This window comes from Vicugna pacos, chromosome 28 (assembly GCF_048564905.1).
Source record: "Vicugna pacos chromosome 28, VicPac4, whole genome shotgun sequence".
NCBI classification, from domain to species: Eukaryota; Metazoa; Chordata; class Mammalia; order Artiodactyla; family Camelidae; genus Vicugna; species Vicugna pacos.
Window position 1 is genome coordinate 11,626,198 of NC_133014.1, and position 9,572 is coordinate 11,635,769.

Here is a 9,572-nt window from a genome sequence, read left to right on the forward strand (position 1 = left end):
GAGTCGGCTAGCGTCGCCCAAATAGTTGCTGTTGGGTCAGTTGTAGAGATTTTTCTATCTGCCTGTGCATCTGAGAAGGCTGTGTTAGATCTGACCTTGTTGTTTTTCCGAGAAGTAAGAACGTGGCCGTGGACGAGACCTCAGTGCAGTTACTTCTCTGGAGACGTCCTTTTGGGAGTGATCTACTCACTCCCCAGGGAAAAATACATGGGGTCTCCGGCTCTATTAGTCCAACCTTAGACCCCCGCAGGCTCAGGACTACAAATTTAGAATGCCCAGCCTTGAATGTTCTCCACTCTGCAGCACTGGATGGCGCGGTTTCCTCCGTACGGAACCTGGACCCCTCCTCCTCCCCCCATACGTGTGGACTGCAGAAAGCTTGCAACCCTTGTAGGCTTGAAGGGGACTTTCACTGAGCTTAACAGCTTTCCCTTTCCTTCTCTGCCTGTAAAGTGTCTTGCTGTAGATGCCGACTGAAGGAAAACGCACAATGTAAGAGCAGTGAGTGTCAGTTTTATTCTGAGGCCTTACTGGGGACTATAGCCTGGGAGGTAGCCTGTCAGATAGTTCTGTGGGACTATTCCCAAGAGGTAGGAGAGGAGCCAGTATGTGTGTGTGTGTATATATATATATATATATATGAATTTTTTGTCTGGGAAATACGTGTAGTCAAACACATCTTGGTAAACGGTGACTGCTAATCACAAAAAAAAATCTCAAGTTAATGATTTTAGTGCTTTCCTAAGTTTTGGAGGGTACAGGAATCTGGGGTCATTGAAATTCTTCCATAGGTATGCATCTTAACTATCTAAGGGCGTGTATCCGAGACACAGATGCATCATTTTATTTTTCCTCCATCCCGAATTGCCCTCAGGGTGGCATAGTGTTGGTGGGTGACTGCACTGTTGTGACTTAACCCTTTCTGTAAGAAGATTATGAGGGAGGCTTTTTTCTTTATTTGTTTTTACAGAGAACAGTAAGGGGCGGAGAATTTTTATTGTACCCATTTTACAGGCAGGAAGCTAACACTGACCTCAGCCTACTGATGACTTGGAGGTCTTCTCTCCCACGCTGAAGAAATTCCTTCTGCTGGCTATCAACTCATCACTTTCAAACTCACTTCAGGTTTTCTCCCTCTTCTGTGTGCAAAGCCCGTTATAGACCACTGTTACTGCCCATGTCACCTGGGTTCTCTTTGCCATGTCCCCTGAAGCTGTCAGTCCTTGGACCTTGTGAAAGGAAAATCAAAATGGAGTCAGTATTGGTAAGAGAGCACTCTAAAATGAAGCCAGGAGGCCATTGAGGAAGTGTAACTTATGCACATCCAAGCTGACCACTTTGTCTTAAAGCAAGCATCCAGAACATCTGCCAGAAACTCAGGGTAGTTATCGGATCCTTACCCGAAAATGACTCCCGACAGCCTATCGACTTACTGGGACCCTTACCCTAAAGTAACTCATGACAGCCTATTCTTTAAAGGACAAATGTTCCTTGCTTATACATCAGAGTGAATCACAGACGTGAACAACCTTTGTGGCTTTTGTCTTTATAAGCTCCTGGCTCTTTCTCTTCCCCAGAACACTGTTTCAGTTTTACTTGAATCTGTGTCTCCCAAATTACAATTCTTAAGACCCCCAAATAAAGCTCTTTGTTCTCCGCAGCCTTGAGACTGATCCTATTCCATTCACCCGTTGACGGTCTGACAACCTCCACCTTGGCCTACGGGAGGAAAAGTTATAAGAGATACTGAGATATTTGACTCCTAGATTTTAGGCAGAACTTGGTGCTAAATTCCAAGGAAAGAATACACGGATCCTCACTAGAGTTCATCTCTGCAATTGAAGGCCTCCTTAAGCAAATTTGTGGCCTCTTCTGCATCCTCTTGGGGCAGTCTCTCCCCTATTTGGGCTTCTCCACCAAAACATTTTTGGAGCAAAAGTTAGTGGCCAATCTCTGCTTAATCCCCCACCCCGAGTCTCAGGACATTTGCACTGGGGCTTCCCACCACCTTATTTATCCTGCCAATCCCTCTGCCCTTCGTCTCTGCATTGCCAGCTCCATCTTATTCTTTAGACTCTGCTGAAACCCACCTCCTCAGGGAAGTCTTCCTGACCACCCCATCTAAATTGGGTTCCCCCCTCATCCTCTATCACTTTACCCATTGTTTACTTTCATCCTAGAACTTCCCTTGATCATTCGTTTGCTTAGTTTTGTGTTTGTCATCTACCCTCTGTAGAAAATAGTGCTTCTGAGAAGAAGGAAGTTGCCTTTTCCCCTTCAGTATCCTCCATGTGTCTGACATGCAGATGGTCTGCAGTGAATACCTAAAGCATGATTCAGTGATTGCATAACAGAGACTTCATGCCTCAACCCCAAACTTCAGCTTCAGCTGTACAGAATTTCAGTCCCTGCACACCAATCATCGCCGTCCAACAGACTTTCCCTAGGGCACCATGTTCTCTGATGTCTTCAAGCCTTTGCAAGAGCAGGTGCCTCAGCCTAGAATGTCCTCTGTACAACCCTTCCTTCTTTCCAGGCTTTAAATGTTCATCAGGCTAACTCCGCCTCATCCTCTAAGACCCAGTTCAGGCCTCATTCACTGAATAAACTTACCACGGTACTACTTTTCACACTTTCATACTTGCCCTCTAGAGGGCAAGCTCCCTGATTCAGGGGCGAAAGCCTGCATCTTTTTCTTATTTTTTTTTTCTTTTTTTCTTTTGCTTTGAGCCTGCATCTTTTACGTCTGTATCTTCAAGGCTTTACCCTGGCACAAGATGGGCACTCAGTATGTGGCAATGGGATGGGTGAATGGATGGATAGGTTGGACGACGGATGGACAAAATCAGCATGTTAAAATTTCAGTGCAACCCAGAAGTTGTATAGTGGGTTACAGTCTATCAAACTGTATCAAATCATATTAAATCGTATTAAAATATGATTTAACATAGTCAACACATTTGATTTAATTTATGACATCATATAGAAACTGTATGATGTGATGGAAAGAATGAAGAATTGAGTTATAAGATTCAAGTTTTCGTCCTGTCTTTGTCACTAACAGGTAGAGGTTGCCTGCATTTCTTGGCTTATGGCTCCTTCCTACACAACTCCAACATCTTGGTTTGATGGTCACATTTCCTAGTGATCACCCTAATCTCCTGCTTCCCTTTTATTAGGAGCTTTGCGATTACTCCTGGCTCACATGGATTGTTGGGCCAACGGATGTCCTTCAAAGTCCAATGACCCCCATTTCTGGGCTCTCAGATGTCTGCCTGTGATCCCTCAACAGATAAATACATTCTTTACCGGGCGTGTTTTCAACAAACTAATAGCCCTAGGTCATGCCTAATCCCACAGTAGCTCAGGCTGGTTCATTTCAAGCCCACCTTATCAGAGTCATAAACGCCACCACCCTTCACAGAGCCTAAACCTCTTACCTCACTTACAGCCAATCAGAGACTCGTGCACAAGCCGATCAGGCACCTTGTGGCCCAACCTTATAAAACACCCCAACAACCGGCCCTCGGGGCTCACGCAGGCTCCTCTCATCTGTGTGCCCTGCTGTTGTGTATGGCAGCACACCCCTAATCAACTCCTTTTTTATTCTCATTCTTTATCTCTGGTAAATTCTTTTACCAACCTGCGTGTCACCATGTGCCACCGTTGAGTTTCCACAATGTGGATGATCCAGGATAATCCTATAAATTCAGTTCTGACACCATCTACCTGGAGTCAGTGCAGACCCCACAGGGTAAGGGCCCAGTCCCACAAGGCAGCTCCCACTTCAGATGCCAATCAAAAGTCCCAGGTTATCACCTGGGCTTCTGACTAACTGGTTATAATTTGGAGGTTCCCACAACCCCCTCCTTGGATTGGATAATTTGCTTGAACAGCTCCCAGAACTCATAAAAACAGTCTACTTACTAGATTATCAGTTTATTATAAAAGAATACAATTTAGGAACAGATAGATGGAAGAGACGTGTAGGACAAAGTATGTAGGAAGGGGCTTGGAGCTTCCTTGTCCTGTTACCATTCTCCCAATGTTACCCCAAAGCATGGTTTGCCTCCTGGTGGGTGTCAAGCCAAAAGACACAACCAAGCCAAAGATGGGAAAAGGAAGGATTTGATATTACTTGCAGCAAGAAAGGAGAACACTGGGAATCCTGTTCAAAGCAGTGTCTCCCCGAACTGCAAAACTGGGGAAATTTCAAGCTAAGGGTACATGCATGTTCATGAAGGGGTTTGGGTGGTGAAGAATTCAGCATAGAATTGGTGCAAAGGTCGACAAAGTCCAAGTTTTAGTTGACTGAAGTCAAAAGGGTCAGAAAAGGTCAACCCCATCATTCCTTAGGTTCTGACTGGCCGGGGGTCTCAGCGGGCGGTCACCATCCTCCACCTAAGTGGGGGCCTTAGCTCCTGCAGAAGTCAAACATAAGTATCAGGTTGTGATGTCTCTTCCTTGAGGAGGACCTGGGACTCTGTTGCATCCCTGAAATGTTGTTTCTGGACTGCTTTCCCTCTGTTTCTACATTCTTTTGTTCCCGTAAATTGTTAATCACTGAGACCGTCCAAGGGCAAGCATTGTGGCCAGGCTTGGATGGCAAAGTGGCTTGGGCCAAAATGGCTTCTCTTCTGTCAAGAAACCCATGCCTGGTTCTGGTTTTCCTCCAGGGGCCCCGTACCCTGTCTGCTTACACCAGCCCCTCCACATGTTCACCAGCCTGGGAGCTCTCCAGACCCCTTATTTTAAGCATTTTTATGGAGGTTTCATGACTTAGGCACGATTAATTAAATAATTGGCCATTGTTGGTTAAACTCAGTCACCAGTCCCTCTCCCCTTCCCTGAGGTGGGGTTGGGGCTGAAAATTCCAACTTTGTAATCACATGGTTATTTCCCCTGGCAACCTGCACCCCTCATCCTTAGGGTCTTTCCAAAAGTCACCTCATTAATATAAACTCAGGCTATGGTGCAGAGGGGCTTGGAATGAATAACTCAAGACCCCTCTTTCACCTTTATGCTCTAGGACTATTTCAGGAGCTGGGAACAGAAAACCAAATATTATAACAAAAATGCTCCTCTAGCTCTTCGCTCTTAGGGAATCACAAGGGTTTTAGGAGCATTGTGTCAGGAGGAGTCATAGATGAAGACCAAGTATATTTCTTATTGTCTCACAGTCCCACAATTACATAGGAGAGACATTTCAGGACCCAGGGCTTGGTGAAGAGTTCTTACACATGACACCAAAAGCATGACCCATAAAAGAAAACTTGATGAATTGTACTTCATCAAAATTAAAAACGTTCGCTCTGTGTAGGACCCTGTTAATGACGAAAACGATGGAAAGACAAGCTACGCTCTGGAAGGAAATATTTGCAAACCACGGATCTGAAGCAGGACATGTATCTAGAATGTGAAAGGAAAATCAAAATGGAGTTGGTATTGCTAAGAGAGCTCTCTAAAATGGCACTGGGAGACCACTGAGGAAGTGGGGCGTTTACCTGTCTCAACCAGATGGAATCTGACCTTTGACCACTTATTGTTTTAATGCAGGCACCCAGAACATCTGCACAGTGTTCCAGAAACTCAAGATAACTTATCAGACCGTTACCCTAAGTAACTCGTGATAGCCTGTCCTTTAAGGACAAATATTTGCTTTTTGCTTCAGAGCCAATCATTATTCTTGCCAGACAATTTTAACAGTCTTGTGGCTTTGGCCTTTATAAGATGCTGACTCTTTCTCGAAAGAACGTTCTTTCTCTTCTACCTGAATCTGCGTCTCCTGAACTGTAGTTCCTGAGACCCTCAGGAAAGCTCTTTGTTCTTTGCAGCCTCAATACTGATTATTGTTTGACAAGGATGTATAAAGAATGCTTAAAACTTCACAGTAAAACAAAAACAGAAGCAAAAGAGCCCGAGGAGGAAATGGGTAAGAGACATGAAAAGTCATTTAAGTGAAGAGGATATCCTGAAGGCAAATAAGCACTCAAAAATATTTAACATCACTAGCCCTTAGGGAAATGCAAGTTAAGACTGAAAGTAGGTAGGGTAAGGGGTCGCTGGAGGAAGAACTAGGCATGGCTTTCTTGACAGAAGAGAAGCCATTGTGGCCTAAGCCACTTTGTGATCTAAGCCTGGCCACAGTGCTTGCCCTTGGACAGGTCTCAGTAATTAACAATTTTAAGGAAACAAAAAGATGCAGGAACAAAGGAAAAGCAGCCAAGAAGCCACAGTTCAGGGACGTAACAGAGTCTGAGTTCCTCCTTGAGGGACATGCATCACAATCTGACACGCATCTTTGAGTTCTGCAGGAACTCAGGCCCCCGTCCATGTGGGATACAACTTGTGCTGAGACCCCGGGCTGGTCAGAACCTAAGGAATGACGGGGCTGACCTTTTCTGAACCTCATGACTTCAGTCAACTAAAGCTTCGGCTCTGTCAACCTTTCCCCCAATTCTATGCTGACTTTTCCTCTGCTCAAGCCCCTTCATGAATACGCATGTACCCTTAGCTTAAAACCTCCCCAATTTTGCCTTTTGGAGAGACACTGCTTTGGGGAAGATCTCTGGTGTTCTCCCTACTTGATGCAAGTAATAAGTCCTTCCTTCTCCTGCTTTTTGGCTTGGTTGTGTCTTTTGGCTCAACACGCACCAAGGGGCGAACCTAGTTTCCAGGCACCAAGACCACATTGATCACTTCACACCTATTAAAACAGCTAAAATAAAAATGGGTGACAATACCAAATGATGGCAAGGATGTGAAGAAAGCGGACCTCTCTCACACTGCCGGTGGGACTGTACAGTGGTATGCCATCTGGAAAGCAGCTTTGCAAACTACTCTGATAAAAAAAAAAAAAACTAAACATTCACTACAATATGACCCAGCAGTTGCACTCCTGGACATTTAGTCCAGAAAAACAGAAACCTGTGTCCACACGAAAACCTATACGTGAATGTTCACCGAGCTTTATTTGTAATACTAACAACTGGAAACAACCAAAATGGGTGAAACGTTAAACAAATGTGACGCATCCTTTCCACGGAAACTGACTCACCAACGAAAAAGAACTAAGTGTTGATACAACAGTGTGAATGGACCTCAGAGGGTTACACTGAGGGATAAAAGTCAATCTCTGAAGGTCACATAGTGTATGATTCCAATTAAATAACATTGCCAAGCAACGTCACAGAGATGGAGAACAGATTACTGGCTGGCGAGGTTTCGGAAGGGTGGAAGGAGGGTTGGCGGGTACATGTAGTGTGAGTAAGTGACTATTAGCTGTTTTGGTTGTAACAGAAGGGTCTGACATTAAGCTTTGTTTGTTTGTTTGTTGTTTAATTGAAGTTTACAATGTTGTGTCAATTTCTGGTGCGCAGCATAGTGTTTCAGTCATTCATATACATACATAGATTCATTTTCATATTCTTTTCCATTGTAGGTTACTACAAGATAGTAAGCTTTTGATTGCTGAGGTCCCTACTTTACAGACATTCATCTCCAACACACACCCTTCCTCTTACACAACCAAAGAGCCAGGCTGCCCCACCGGGGAAGTTCCCCCTTTAGAAACTTCCCCCTGATTGTCCTAGATAACTGACCATTTGAGGGAGTAACCCTGCTTTTCCCTTCCCGCCTTTCGTTTCCAGAAGAGTGAACCTGAGGAAACCCTAGGCACCCATCCTTGACCCTCACAAAGGCAGAACCCCAGCTCCACGCCCTCTTTCTCTCTCTCTCTCTACCCGTGACCTTGCTGTGTGGCCCCAGGTGCGCTGTGGACCGTCCAGGACTTGTGAACAATAAACCTTGTTTTTTCAAAGTTCCCTGACGGTTGTTGATGAGGTGTGTTTTGTAATCATAATAAGAACCCCAAGGGCTAGTCCAGCCGTAACGTTGGCTCTGAAAGGGGAGACGTGTGTGGGGGCTCACCAAGAGTAGCATACAGCCCAGGCATTTCTTGCCCAAAGCATCATGACCGAGCTGAGACACACACCAAACAGTGTGACCTTACGGGGTGTTTGTGGTGATGGGAGAGTTCTCCTGATTGCAGCAGTGATTACACAAATTCACACGTGACAAAAAGGGCAGACGCAGACACTGTACCAACATCAATTTCCTGTCTTGGATGTTGCACGGTGGTTAGGGAAGATGTAAAATGTTTGCAACTTCCTGTGAGTCTGTAATTGTTTCAACATAAAATGTTAGAAAACCTGTAATTCTGTTGTATGGAAACTATACGACAGTGAAGTCAATTTTTTAACTGCTTTTAAGTGTTTGGCAAAATGCAGTGTGACAGCCTGAGTTCACGCTTTGGAGCCAGAAAGAATTGTGCCCTAGTCTTTATTTTCCTGTTTAATCTCAGAGAAAGGTCTTAACCTCTCTGAGTATCCATTTCATTGTCTGTAAAATAGATGTAATATAATCCAGATTAGAAAGCTGTTGTGAGGAGAAGCAATATGCATAGAATATCTAGCTCACACAAGTATTCTATGGATTTCAGTTTTCTTTTTCTTTCCCCTTATCCCATTATGCGATTTCTCATATAAAAGAATTCACAAATCATTTAAAAATATTCTTTGTCAAGTTTCTCTATTTTAGTGGCTGGAAATATAGTCATAGCATAGGGTGTCTCCCAGGCCTCATCTTCTATAAATCTATTCCCCCCAAATTCACCAAACTCACAAATTGTGGTTTACCAGGGAGCGACGCTAATAGTCACCACCAGGGGGCAGACCATCCTCTCTATTGAAGGACCAATTTGGTCACCAGAAGTGACGGTAACCAGCTATATATAGGTTCTGAAGTCTTTCTCTGTTTCCTGCTGTGAAGAATTTCTGGCCCTGAGGTTTTGAATGTGATCCAATCCTGTACTCAGTTAAACTTGCTTCAACAGTATATTATTTATCACCCTTACATGAGAGACACTGAGCCAAGGGCTGAGGACCAGAGCCAGCATTCAGGCTGTGTGGCTCGGTTGGTTTTAGATTGTGTGTGTGTGTTTATTGCAAGGTGTTTTCCTATCAAATCCTCCTATGTAAATCATACAAGGTATTGCAAAAAGTAGTCGCTCTACTTTGGGACCCTAACTACTATGGCCTGGGCAAAGCTAGAAAGAGTAAGACCAAGTAGACAAAAGTGATTCAGTTGGATTTCAAACCAAGTATGACACCATCGCAAGACATCTGGGGCCATAGGGTGGCCAGCTTGTCCCAGTTTTCCCAGGACTTCCCTAGTTTTAGGTCTGAAAATCCCATGTCCCTTGAAAGCCCTCAGTCCCAAGCAAAATGGACTGGTTATGGCCCGCACCTGGGGAGGACTTTTCTCTCCCTCTCAGTCTGAGAGGATTTCAGAGTGACCTTCTCCTGGGTTGTCACTAAGCCTGGCTTGTCGTGAGGACTTCCAACCCACGCTCCACGACTAGCTGGCAGGTAGACCTAAAGCGCCCTGTGCACCCTGGGACAGCGTCCACCTGCAAATCTGAGTCAGCGAAGCCTGGGGGAATGCAATCAGGTCACAGGAGACCACTCTGAGGAGGGGGCACTTGAGCTGGGCCCCAAATGGAGAGAAAGAAG